Raw genomic sequence first — 14,787 nt, forward strand, 5'->3', positions numbered from 1 at the left:
CATGCTGAAGATTTGTGGATCCAATTTCCATTCGTGTGGGTCCATAAGATTTCTGCTTAGGTTGTCTGCCAGAGTATTTTGCTTTCCTTGCAGGAATTGAGCTTGAAGATGTATTTGGTAAGTCAAGGCTGTGTTCCACATGGCCATGGCTAGTCTGCAAAGGGGGTAGGAATGGGTACCCCCCTGCTTATCTACCACATAACTGTGGTGTTGTCAGTCTTTATCAGTAGTTGTCCTGGATGAAGTAATTCCTTGAAAGCTGTCAGAGCATTTGGACAGCTAGCATTTCTTTCTGGTTGATAATGTAGATGCATTTGGTTTGGGCGCCATTTGCCCTGAATGCATCTTCCTGCCAGGTGGGCCCCCCAAGCATAATCTGATGCGTCTGTAGTTAGGGTTTGAGTGGCAGGGGGTAGAGTAAATGACAGTCCCTTGTTTTGGTGACATGTCTCTGCCCACCAAAGAAACTCCTGTTGTAGGCAGGGAATGAGAGGAATCATTGTTTCCAGGCTGTGACAATGTTGATTCCATAAGCTTTTTAGGTACCATTGAAGTTTCTTCATACGCAGTCTTGCATATGGAATTAGTAGAATGCAGGATGCCATGAACCCCACAGCCTACAGAATTTGTCTTGCAGATAACTGGGTTTTTGTTGCCATTTGTTTGAAGTATGCTTTCAATTGCATTTGTTTGTCTGGCTAAGATATGCCATCTGGGCAGTTGTATTCCAAGCTTGCACCCAGGAATGCAATTATTTGAAAGGGTACTAGTTGTGATTTCTTTTCAATTATGGTGTACCCTAGGCATGCTAGAAGCCTTTTTACAAACGCCAGATGCTGAAGAAGAGTGTCCTTGTCCTCTGCCTGAACGAGATAATCGTCCAGATATGCAGGTATGACTCTTAAGTCTAGAGTTACCAACCAAGCATTCTTGCCTAGCATAGGCAACAGCTGTTGTAAAGTCAGCATTTTGAATTTTGGAATACCAAGAACGTGTTCAGAATCGATAAGTCCAGCATTGGATGCCATGAGTTGTCTTTTCTGGGTACCAGGAAAAGTCTTGAATAAAAACCTTGTCATTTATACTTTTATGGTACCGGTTGAATAGCCCCCATATCCATGAGGGATTCTGGGCATCTGCCCACTGGTTTTGTGGCAGATCTGGCCATCCACTGGTTTTGTGGCAGATCTGGCCATCCATCTGGAATTGGTAAAGTATGGAAATGAAATCTGTACCCCTGGGATACTATGTTTAATACCCACTTGTCCTGGGTTATTAATTGCCAATTTTGAGCATGAAGTGCTTGTTTTCCCCCCAATGGGGCTGCCAAAAGATAAGTGCTTGGAAATGGCAGAGGAAAGTCATTGAGACTGCTTACTGTAGGGTTGTACTTTGTTACCTCCAGATTTGGAGGTGGAGGCACCACATTGCTTTGACCTGTAGGATCCCTGTGATTGATATCTGGAGCCTTTGGAGCACCTGGGTTTGCCCTGAGCGGCTCTGTTGGACACAAGAAAGGACCAATTCTTAGTAGGCCAGTGCCTACTGAACCTGGGTGGCTGCACTTGCAAGAAATCTTTTACAGTTTGCATAGATTTAGCTTTGTCTTCCATTTTCCTTAAAACCTCTTCTGCCTTATTACCAAACAGACTATCATGCTGTAAAGGGGCATCAAACAATTTAGCTTTAACATGATCAGGCAGATTTTGCTCCTTGAGCCAGGCATGCCTTATTATCATAGATCCAGTTATGGCGGCCCTGCAAGAGGCCTCCAAGGAATCAAAACCACATTGCAAAGTATGCTTTCCAACCTGTTCTGCTGAATGCAATAAATCCTGTATCTCTATTTTCCAAACAATCAGAAATCAACAATTTTCTGTTTCAGTAAGCCCATAACATGCTGTTGATATTTAAGAATATGAAACTTGGCAGTTTAAAGCCTTGATTGCCAAGGTTGCCGACTTATAAACCTTCTTACCCCATCTATCCCAGTGCCCTGAAATCTCTATCAGAAGGGGTAGGATTTTTGGCTGTAGAAGCCTTAACACCCTTGGAACCCTGAGAAATAGTCTCAGGATCAGCAGCAGGATTTCTGAAAGAAATTTGTGGGAGTCAGGAACCCTGTAATATCTGTCTGGCTTACTAGGAGCCGGAGGCAAGGAATCAGGAGCCATGCTTGATTTCGAGAACATATCATCAACAATGTCTAATACAGGAGGTATTGCCAAAGGCCTATGCTGAGGAAGAAGGAAATTCCTAACAAAAAATACGAACGACTCATAAAAACAAGGTGCATAAAACAGATACATAGAATAAAATAAAATGCAGCAAGTTAGCACACAAACATACGTTTATTCAAACCAAAAATAGAAAAATAAAAATGGTTAGCGCTTTCACAACTACACTAGTTGCTTTATCAGATACAGTAGTTTAACATAATAAAGCTTATATAGAAGATGCAATAAAGTCAGCTGACAATCCAATAGTCACGTTCCAATGCTTACAAATGTGCAATATTAAATGTATGTAAATGTAAATATGCATAAAAACATAAATATGCATTAATATACTAATAAATGGATAAAACATTACTATAAATATATATAAAAGACTTAGTTAAAATACTTTAAGAAATATAATAATACTAGTGCTTCAATGGTCTGACTTTTAAAAAAGGTTTTAAAGAACTATTTCCATTCAAGCCAGGATATTTCTCAGCATTCAACTTAAGAATCCATTTTTGTTCTATGCTTTCTGTACTATTTTCTAAGTCACCTTCCTGTATATTTGAGAAGACATGTTGAATAACAAAAAACTTAAAAGTATAAGACGAATCAGTTTTTCTAACATGAGTTGCCAGTGCACTTGTCTCTCTACAATTATTTATATCTCTAACATGCTCAAGGATCCTGTCTTTCAGGACCCTATTAGTTTTTCCTACACAATATTCAAAACATTTTTAACAGAAACAAAAATACACATTAGCAGTCCTACAATCAGCACAGCTATAACTGGTTATACTAAATTTACGTAGAGGATGAATAAATGTCTTGTTACTATGAATATATTTACATGCAGTACAACGTGAAAAGTACCAACACGTGTAGGAAAATCAAATCTATTAGGTTCTGTTCTAGAACATAAATGTTGTTTCAAAGACTTGTTATTCCTGAAAGAAAATAACGGAGTTTCACTGATTATATTAGTCAACTCTGGTACTTCTTGAAGTAAATGCCAGTTTCTCTTTATAATCTTCGTATATTCATTAACATTGCTAGAGTATTGAAAAACTGCTCGAAAATTATCAGTGTCTGCAGCATGAGTATTTCTGTCTTCTCTGTCTGTCATAGTTGTATAATAAGGTCTGCATCTGCTATTTCTTAATTTCCATGCTTCAGTGACAGTCTTGTCTATCTCTCCTGTCGCATAGCCCCTATCTAAAAACTCTAACTTCAAATTTGCAAGGGCTTCTTTAGCATCATCATCCTTATGTAGGCGCAGAACTCTAAATACCTGTCCTTTCAGTGTATTTCTAGGAATAGGAAATCCCTAAGCCTCTTTTTTGATTCAGAGAAGTCCTGACTCTCCCAGTGAAAATGTTCCCTTAAAGTATGCAAAGTCTCTCCAAATGAGTAATCCTCAGGAGGAGATGCAGATGGGATGGATTCCTCTGCATCAGAATCCTCATAAGGTGGAACAGAAAATTCTTGATCAGAAGAAATGGAAACCTGATCTGAAGATTCATAATCCGTGCCTTGCCTAGGCCTCTTTCCAGGGGGGGAATTGGGTACCCCTGATCAAGGTAATTAAATCCTCAGCCATTTTGATCATTTGTTTTTTAGGCATAGGGGCCTGAGCATGTGGCTCATGCGTCAGTTTTTTAGACATAGAAGTCGTTTTTGATTTTTGTTGTTGGAGTCGGTTTAATATAAAGTTGAAGCCTGAAAACACCCTCAGAAGCCAGTGCCTGCTCAGCGGTTCCAGACCCATCCAAGGGAGAGAAACCCACGGGTTCAATATTTTGCGAATCTCGTGGCATACCAGACTCCGAATGGGTCTCTGTAGAGGCCTGCGACTCAAAAGTAGCAGGTATCAGGGGCTGCTAAAGCGCCTCACTGAGTACCGGCGACTGGCTTAGGAGAAGCTTCGTCGTCGGTTTTGGACCTCAACGGTCTGTCTCTGTCTTTTTCCTTGCGTTTTTTGTGAACTCCAGTAGTCGGATTGCTAACAGACGAAATTTCTGGGTAGTTAAATCTTGAACCAAAATATTTAGAAGCAAAAATATACCGACGCTTAATAGTGCATTGGTTAAAATTAGCACAAAACCGACAGCAAGGCACATTGTGATCAGGGCCTAGGCAAGGAATACAGTACAAATGAAAATCCTTATGAGGTATTTGCTTCCCACAAGTAATGCAATTATTAACTTTCACTGATATCGGTAAGGAGCAAGAAAACATTTCCCCAACGGGGTACTTAGCTTTAGTTTGAAGACTTTGGTTCTGAAACTCGAAAACGAAAATTTTAGGAGTCGGCCGACCGGCACTTGCGAACTGCTTCTGCTTTGGGCACCGCGCGGCAAGAAAGACAGATTAAAATGGCATCAGCTGCATGTTTTATACCCGGACGACCGGATGTCATGGAAGAGGAGACAGCAACTGACGCAGGACCCAAAACTTTGTTATTCAGGCCGACTGAGGGCAACCTGCCAGCAGATTACCCAAATGTAATGACTGCAGCAGTGAAACACGAAGAACATCGTTTTTCAGCGTCACTCTGACAGGAGTGGAATTGAATAAATTGAATATATACATATATATATATATATAAAGAGAGAGAATATATGTACGAAAGCAGAGGCGACTGTGTGTGTGAGAATGTGCAATCTGATACAAAATGAGTATGGAGCGAGTGTTGACAACTTAGCAATTTGACTCGTTTGGTTTGACTTCTTCTGAAGTTGGGGAGAGAAGAAATTTATTTGTAGCTTCCTTTTTAAATCTCAAACTCTAAAAACATAAGGTATGTTTCTAAGGGGGGGGGGGGGCAAAGTGCAACACGTGAAAAACTGAACTGTTCATTCTGTACTGCATTTATTCGATTTTTATCTGGTTGCTTGAGTTTCGATTAACTGAGAGTTTACTGTAAAACTTATCCTAGTCAGAATTTATCAGCCTCTTAGTGGATACTTCTCCCTCTAAAGAAGGTAACAGAACTAACTTAAGAAAATGCCAGCCACTCCTATGGTATGTGGAGGGAGGCAACAGTTACTCAATTCCATATAAGGAACAGACAAAGCCATGCAAAAATGGAGACATTTTCTTTTAAGAGTTGCTGCTAGAGCAAGCAAAGGAAGTAAATCAGCAATGAATAAAGGATCCTGAGAAGGCAAGAACTTCACACAGCATGTCAAAGAAGAGGGTACTAAATTTATCCATACAAAATGGTAATGCTTCTGTAATCAGCAGTGCTGATGCAATGGTGTCTACTTAATTGGGTACATTAAACAGAGCTTGAGGAAAGTACAGTTGTACAGGTAAAAATAGAAGTTATGTTCTTACCATAACGTTCCATGTTAGTTGTCTTCTTCTCGCCTTCTTCTTGCTGGATGGGTTCGGAGCCGACCTCGGCTCCGACTCGGCCACTCTAAAAGCTCGAGAGTTGGTTCCACCGGCTCGAGGCTCCCCTTATATCCCACAATGCTAGGCGAGAGTTACCTCAGATCTCGTTTGTAAGCTAACCCCAGCTTATAATAGTTACAGAATAACTCTAAACAGAGTCCACCTCTAACAACAGGGAGAAAGAAGGGTGACCTACATCCTGATTCAGGAGATATGCAAGCAGCATATGTCTAAGAAAGAGGTGGCAGAAAGAGAGGTCACAATCACAACTCCTCTAGGTCTGTCCAGGCCAGGGGGAAGGAGGGGGGCATAAGAAGAAGGCGAAGAAGACAACTAACATGGAACGTTATGGTAAGAACATAACTTCTATATGTTAAGTTGTCTATCTCGCCTTCATTCTTGCTGGATGGGACCGCGTCCCTAGCACCTTGTCCCGGGTGGCCTAACGGAACAGACTCCTGAGAACAGTGGAACCAAAGTTAGCTCTATGCCTAGAAGCTAAATCCAACTTATAATGAGAAATGAAAGTGTGAGGAGTAGCCCAAGTAGCCGCTGCACAAATGGTGTCAATAGGCAGTCTGTCTTGAAGGCTAAGGAAGTAGCCAAAGCTCTTGTAGAATGGGCCTTAGGTTTATTAGGCAGCTTTTGGTGTCTAATCTCACAAACAAGGGTAATCAGAGATGTAAGCCATCTAGATAATGATACCTTTGAAACTGAAAGTCCCTTTCTGCCTTCTGCATAGGAGACAAACAGTTGGTCAGATTTTCTGAATTGTTTTGTTCTATCCAAATAGTACCTCAACTGACGATGAACATCTAGCCAGTGTAATTTTTGTTCAGACCTATTGGAATATTCTGGAAAAAGACAGGAGGTCAATGCTTTGATTTAGATTTGACGTCGAGACTACCTTAGGTAAAAAGGACGGGTTGGTTCGTAGGATAACCTGTCCTTATGGAACAATAGATAAGGAGGTCGACAGCTGAGTGCATGAAGTTCTGAGACTCTTCTAGCTGAAGTAATAGCTACCAGAAAGAGAGTCTTCCATGATAGCAATTTTAAAGAACAGGATGCTGCAGGTTCGAAGGGGTAGAATCAAAGAAGTAAGAACTAAATTTAGGTCCCAAGGAGAAGGAGGATTTCTTATAGGAGGTCTGAGAAGAAAACTCCTTTCAAAAAGGCTTTGCAAAGCTTGTGGGACATTAAGGCAGACTCAGAAATACCCACATGAAAGTTAGAGATAGCTGCCAATTGAACTTTAAGAGTAGAAGGGGATGAACCTGCATGGAAGAGTTCAGCTAGAAAATCAAGAACTATTTGGATGGAAGCAGTGAAAGGATCTATGTCCCTTCCTTGAGCCCAAAATGTGAAACGCTTCCACTTACTCAAGTAAATCTTCCTAGTGGAAGATTTATGGGAAGCTATCAAAATATCTCGAACAGAGTGAGATAATTGAGGAAGCCTGGCTAAGGTTGGAACTGGAGGAACCAAGCAGTGAGGTTCAGAGAGGGAGGGAGCGATGTAACTGACCCGATTGATGGATCAAAAGGTCTGGAACTAGGTCCAGATGCCAAGGTCGCTCCAGTAGAAATTGATGTAGAAAGGGGAACCACACCTGTCGAGGCCAGTAAGGAGCAATGAGGATCAACGAGGCCTTCTGAGCGATAGCTTTCTGCATCACTTGAGAGATTAGTGGGAAGGGAGGAAATGCATACAGAAGTCCCCAGGGCCAAACTTGGACTAGAGTGTCTCTGCTGGGTTGGCCTGGTAAAGGGAATAGGGTGAAATAATGTCTGCACTTGCTGTTTTGGGGAGTAGCAAAAAGATCGCAGCAAGGCTGACCCCACTTGAGAAAAATCTCTCTCACAACAGAGTCTTTCAGAGACCACTCGTGAGGCATGAGGATAGCTCTGCTCAATTTGTCCGCTATTTGATTGGACTTCCCGGGGATGTGCGTTGCTATCAGAAAACGCTGAGAAGAAATCGCCCATTGCCACAATCTGAGTGCTTCTCGACACAGGGGTAGGACCTGGTTCCGCCTTGTTTGTTGATGTACCACACTACAGACATATTGTCTGTCTGGATTGCAATCGCTCCCAAGGGAGAGAGTCTTGAAGGGCTTGCAACGCTAAAAGCACTGCTCTCATCTCCAGAACATTTATGTGCAAGTGGCATTCGCCTGGTTGCCATGTGCCCTGGACCGTCCTGCCCTGATAATGCCCCCCACCCGATCAGGGAGGCGTCCGCTGTCAGAGTAGCAACCGGAGGGAGGAACAAAGGGTCTTCCCAACCAGAGCTGAGGGGAAGACATCCACCACATGAGATGATTTCTGCACGCCTGCGTGATCATAATGGTGTGAGACATTGGAAGTTGCTGGTATGACCATTGTGTAAAGAGCATCCATTGAAGGATTCGCATGTGGAATCTGGCTAATGGAAGCAGAGGTATGGCAGCCGCCATAATTCCCAACACTTTCAGAACTAACCTGGCTTTGATTCTGTTGTTGTTGAAAAGGAGTGAGACCAGTCTGTGTATGTCTGTTATTCTCTGATCTGTTAGCCTCGCAGACATGTCTACTGTGTCTAGATTTGCGCCTATGTAGGTAATAGTACAAGTCGACAAAACAGACTTTTCGCAATTTATTGAAATGCCTAACTTTTGACAAATGCGAAAAGTGTAATCCCTGGCCATCAGAAGGAGATGCTTGGTGGGAGCTGTGAGGAGCCAGTCGTCCAAATATGGAAACACCTGGAATCCTTGTCATCTCAGGTGAGAAGCTACCACTGCCATGCATTTGGTAAACACCCGGGGGGCAGTGGTGAGACCAAAGGGCAGGGCCCTGAATTGAAAATGACTGGTTCCCAGCCTGAAGCGGAGGAATCTTCTGGAGCGCCTGTTAATTTTTATGTGATAGCACGATCCTGAAGGTCTATAGAGCACATCCAGTTTCCTTTTCCCAATAGGGGAAGGATGGACTGCAGCGTGACTATCCGAAATCTTGTTTTCTTGACTGATCTGTTCAAGATACTGAGATCCAAAATTGGTCTCCAGTCCCCTGTTTTCTTTGGAACTAAAAAGAACCTTGAGTAGATTCCGGATCCTTGCTGGTCTGCTGGAACTGGCTGAATTGCTCTTTTGCAAGCAGTTTTGAAATTTCCAAAACCGCTAGATCCCTTTGTGCGGTGGAACATCTGGAAGGGATTTTTTGATTGTTTCGGAATGCGAAGAAAGGGGATAGAATAGCCTTCGGAAATGACGGACTGTACCCATTTGTCTTGAGTCAGGGATAGCCAGGCTTTTGGGTACAGTGACAACCTTCCCCCGACTGCCTCCGAAGGTGGGCAGCCGGGCAACACCTCAGGGATGCTGAAAGGGCTTATCAGAGAAGGCTTCTCGATTGCCCTGGTTCTGCGGAGCCCCCTGCCTCGAGGGCGACGTCTACCATTGTTATTCCCGCCTCTGCCTCTGGCGGGGTAACGACTTTGTGCGTCAGGCTAAGTCCCTTGATTTTGTTTACGGAACCACATTTCCCCACTTTTCTGGCCTTTGGGGTAAGGCCTAGAAGGAGTAGAAAAACGGACTCCGACGGCAGAAAGAGTCTTGCCATCAGTCTCGCACCTAGTCAAGGTTTCTTTCACTTGAGGACCAAAGAGAGATGATCCATCAAACGGGAGTTAGTGAAAGACGCCTTGAAGGGGTCCGCAAAATTGCATAGCCGCATCCAGGCATGCCTACGTAAGGCCACACCTGTCCCTGCGGACCTACTCGCCCATCAGCCGCATAAGAAAGGAGGCGCATGGAGGAGTTGGCTATGGAGTTAAGGGCAGCCAGCTGAGTGTTCATTTTATCTTGAAACCCCGCAGCTGTAGGATCCTTTCAACATGTCACTCGCTTCTTTAATCAAGTCCCTTTGAAGACGAGTGAAATGGCACAGGTAGTTCAGCGAACGATAGTAAATGTCGCTGACGAAAACATCCGCTTCCCATACCTGTCCATGGACCTAGATTCCTTGTTAGGTGGATGGACAGGTACTGAAGGATCAGCTAGTTCCTTCTTAGTGGCAGCAGCTACCACCATAGCATCCACAGAAACTCCTTTTGTCAAGAACTGCTTGTCTGCTGGTGCCGTTATGAATTTGGAGGGTCTCCTGGGAGTGGGGTCCACTGAATCAGGAGCCGCCCATGCCTTTTAGCAACCACCTGCATGAGGGGGTCAAAGGGGGACACCCAGGAGGTGGAAGGGTGAGAGCCAAACGCCTCAAGATATACAGATTCATCCTCCGAAGGGTTAAGGGCTGGCCAATTTCCCTCTGCTTCAGGATCTCTAGAATGTCTGCAAAGAGACATCTTCAGAAGGGGAACGGGGAACCCTCGAATCATCTAAATCTGTATCAGATGTGATTGACTCAGGTGAGTCAATGTGTTTCCTCTTACACTTCCTCTTCCGAGGGGCTCTTCTGCCAAGTCAGGAGAGGCCTCGGAAGAGGATGAGATCCCACAGGGGTTCCTGAGGAGCTGGCTCTCTGCGGTCCGGGATGAGGGAGTGAGTCGACTTGACCTGAGGCACCGTGAGGGAGGGGCGGACGGCGCCGACTGTGGGGTAGAGCCAGGCTCTAACACACCCGCATGACCTCGAAGCACCCCTGTCAGGCAAAGCCAGAGGTCCCCGCCCGAGAAGCTGAGAACCCCTCGGCACCGACAGTGATGGCTCCGAGGTCGATGTCAGAGCCGAACTCACCAGCCAAGCTCCGAGAGGAAAGCGGTTCGACAAGGGTCCGATGCCACTCACCCTCGGAGCCGACGAGGGAAGTCCGGCGCCGAGATTCTTCCAAGGAAGAAATCGGAGCCGACGACGGAGCCGAAGACAATTGTATCGGCTCCGACGCTATCACAGTCTCGGTTCCGACATGACCCGGCTCCGAGCTCAAGAGAGTCAAGGAGGAATATATTGATGGACAGGGGCAGGCATCGACTGATGAGTCGGGCTCTGAAGCATCTGGGCCAGTGCCTCGGACTTAAGAAGTCGACTCACTACCCTCTGAAGGTCATGATCCGACAGCCTCGATGACCTAGAGGAGTGAGATCTTTGGCCCGCTCAGACAGCAGGGGAGATCCTGGAGCCGAATGAACGGAGCCAAGGGATGGTGACCTGGACCTCTTCCTAGTTGTCGGCTCCGAAGGTCTGGTCGGAGCAGACACGGGAATTTCTAATACCTCGGCTCCAGCCGGAGCCGAGGGAACCACAGAAACTGTGGACTGAGACTCATCGGCTCCAGCCGGAGCCGATGTAGGCAGAGGTTTAGAAGCCTTAGGTCTCAGCTCAGTTGTCGGAGCCGAAAACCTAGATGCCTTGGAGGGCTTCCCTGAAGACACAGTAAGGGAATCCTCTGGCTTGAGTAAGCCTCTTAAAATTAACTTATTTTTTCTTTCCTGCAGGACCCTGGGGCTGAAGCCATGGCAAACAGCACAGGAGTCCTGCAGGTGCAAAGGTCCCAGACAGTATACACAAGAAGTGTGAGCGTCTGTCAGAGACATTTTCTGACAGCACGCATCACACTTCTTGAACTGAGACCTTTGCTTCTTTAGACATCTCAAAGGTGTAATCACACACACAGTCACAAACACACTGATTACACCCTGTCTAGTTTAACTTAAAATAAAACAACTAGCTAGGTTTTTAAATTAAGAAAAAATAACACACACACTCCACTAGGGAAAGAAAAAGGCCTGTAGGCCCAGGGAAGAACTTAAAGTTCTTTGGGGAAAAAACAGGAATTTTTAAGAAAGGGGATAAGAATTCCTCTAAACTAAGGGAAGTAAGTATAAATATTAAAATTAAAGGGGTTTTAATACACTAACTTTACAAGAAAGTCACTTACCATGAACCGGTAGAAAACCAACACCTCGATCGCTGTAGCGGCAAACGAGATCTGAGGTAACTCTCGCCTAGCATTGTGGGATATAAGGGGAGCCTCGAGCCGGTGGAACCAACTCTCGAGCTTTTAGAGTGGCCGAGTCGGTGCCGAGGTCGGCTCCGAACCCATCCAGCAAGAAGAAGGCGAGAAAGACAACTTAACATCTTACCGTAACAGTAAATTTCTGAATAATCACTGCTGCAGTAGTGTTAACTATATGGGTTATACCCTGCCAAGGATACAACAGCTGGCAAGCTTCCAAAGCTTCAGGGCACCTTCCACATGCTGAGCTGAATAAAAAACAAGTCTGGTCAGGAATCCCATTAGAGTTTTCCTGCCAGCTGAAAGAGGGAGCCTGAGCACTGAACATTTAAATTAAAAAAAAAACACGTAGGTGGAAGGGAGGCAGCAGCTAAAGATTAGTTCCGTCAAGATAGTACTGAGCTGTCTGTGAAAATCTAAGGTACGAAGTAAGTACCCTTTCTCCTTCATTTTTAGGTTCAGGAAAGAAAACAGAAAATGGGTAGTTTGGTTGAAAGTAAACTCTCAAATACAACTTCAGGCATAAAAGATCTGTTCTCATATAAACTCCATCCCGATGAAAACCTCAGGATAGGTTTACTCACCATAACAGCTTGCAACTCAGACACCCTTTCACCCTTCTTGTAGAGGTCACAGCAATCAGTAAAACTGTTTTCCAGGTTAAGAATCTCAAGTCAGCCAGATTAGCTGGGTCAAATGAACCAAGAATTAGTTGCTCTAACACAAATTTAAGATCCCAAAGAGGGACCACTGGTTTTCTTGGAGGCCTCTTAAGCAAAACCTCTTTCAAGAACATTTTGACATGAAACTGCACTGAAAAGGATGATCCATTGGCAGACAAACAAATGGCAGTTAAATGAACCTTGACAGAGAAACTAAGAAGGGCCATAGGATAGCAACTTTCACAGGTATTGTAGAACCAGAAAAACAGTCCTAAACAGGTACTGGTTGTGTTGCTGGCACAGATTAGAAAACTTTGTCCATTTGCTAATCTAGGATTTTCTAGTAGCAACCTTTGTCTTCATTAGTACCTGCTGCATGTCCCCAGTAAACGGGTATCTAAAAGGAATAAGGCAGTCATCCAGGCAGTAAAGTGAAGTTAACTGATGTCAAGATGCATCAAACACTCCTTGTTCTTCATTCGTTATAGCCAGTCTGTGAGGAAGCTTGTGGTAATTATCATTGGTCATTTCCAAAAAGGATAATCACAGTTGCCTCTGCCAAAATGGAGTCACCACAGCGATCTTGGGGAATGCCTTCAGAATCTTCAAAAGTACCCTGGATTGTAGTGGAAAGGATGGAAAAGAATACAGGAACATTCCTGGCAAGAAAATGAAAGGCATTTGTCTTCCTGGACATCTTGCATGGAGTCTGGGAACTGAATTCTGCCAGTTGATTCAGAAAAGAGATCTACTTGAACTCCCCACAGACGGATCAAATATTGCAAGATCAATCAAGTTTCTATTTGCGAGGGTCTGCCCTGGTCCTGCTCAGCTTCAATGTTACACAATTTTGATCAGACAGAATGTAGGATGCCTGCAGAATAAGACTGCGCTGGGAAGCTATATACAAAGCTAACATGGCTAGTCTGCAAAAGGGGGTTATAAGCTGGTTCTTATTTGCTTGTTGATGTAGCACACCATTGTGGTATTGACTGTAACCACTTGGAGGTCCGGGGATCAAAGACTGTTCAGAGAGTTGTATGCCTTGATGATGGCAAGCATATTTATGTGCATGCATCTATCCTTGATGTCCCACACTTACTGCATTTTTACCCCTCCTGAAACTGCTCCCCAAGCAAAGTCTGTTGGGTCAGTGGTGACTGAATGGTTTGGAGAAGAGAGGGAGAAAGGGAGACCTGGATTTTAGAAAGTATAGTTGCGTACACTTACCATAAATGCAGATGTTCGAATGTATTCACTGTTGCAGTCATCACATTTGGGTTATCTGTTTGCAGTAGCCCTCAGTCGGCCTGATTATCAAAGTCTTGGGTCCTGTGTCAGTTGCGGTCTCATCTTCCGTGACGTCAGGTAGTCAGGGGTATAAAGCATGCAGACGACGCCATTACATCAGTTTTTCTTGAACCAGATGTCAGGTGCCCCCCTAATGGAAGCAATTAAATTATAACATACATACCAGCTATAAGGCCCTGCAAGACTGCAGTGACAAAGCCAGCTCTTGATTTTGAGAAAATTGGCAAATGGTAATGCTTGGTGAAAGTATGTACAGAACTCCACGTAGCAGCGTCTAGGATGTCCTGGTAGGGACACCTCTGAGAAAGGCTGTAGAGGTAGATGCAGCCCTGGTTGAATGGGGTTTAATCCCCTGTGGGATAGGTTTTCCATGATGCTTATAGCAGAAATGAATGCAATAGCCTATCCATTTAGAAATTGTTTGCTTTGAAATATCCTTCCCCTCAGCCCCTGAAGCAAATGCCACCAGCAGTTGTTCAAATTTCTTTTGAGGTTTAGCCCTGTCCAAGTAAAATCTAAGTTGTCTGTGCACATCTAAAGAGTGCAGTATCCGTTCTCCTTTGTTCTGTGGATTACAAAAGAAGGTTGGCAAATGAATGGACTGATTAAGAGCCACACTGGATACCACTTTGGGCATGAAGGAGGGATTGGTCCTGAGGGACACCCTGTCCGCATGAAAGATTATGAAAGGCTCTACTGCCGTAAGGGCCTGTAATTCAGATACCCTTCTGGCTGAAGTGATGGCTAAAAGGAATTTTAACTGCGCACTTGCAGCTGGCTCAAAAGAAGGAAGAATGAGTTTTTCCAATGCAAAGTTAATGTCCCAGGCTGGAGTTGGGGCTCTCCTGGGTGGTCTTAAGCTTTTGGCCCCTCTGAGGAACTGCTTGAGCAGTGGATGAGAGAAGAGGGGTGGTTCTGTGTTGTAATGAGCTGAAATGTCCGAGGCGTGAATTTTGATGGGGGAGAAAGAAAAGCCCTTGTGAAGCATCTCAGTTAAGTATTAAAGAATCTGAGGTAAACTGGGCGCTGCTGTGCCCACCCCTTGAGTTTGATTCCAGGCACAGAATCTTTTCCATTTTTCAGCATAAGATTTTCTAGTACTAGGTCTCCTTGCCTCCAAAATGACATCCAAATACTGGTTTACTGAGGGATGGTGACGGAGAGATTAGGTAATTAGCCAGGCTGCCAGATTCAGGGTTTGAAGCTGAAGGTACTGCGCAAGAGGGGGCACCAGTGTTG

Source organism: Protopterus annectens, chromosome 1.part0 (assembly GCF_019279795.1).
Source record: "Protopterus annectens isolate FY-2018-M chromosome 1.part0, PAN1.0, whole genome shotgun sequence".
In the NCBI taxonomy this organism is placed as follows: domain Eukaryota; kingdom Metazoa; phylum Chordata; order Ceratodontiformes; family Protopteridae; genus Protopterus; species Protopterus annectens.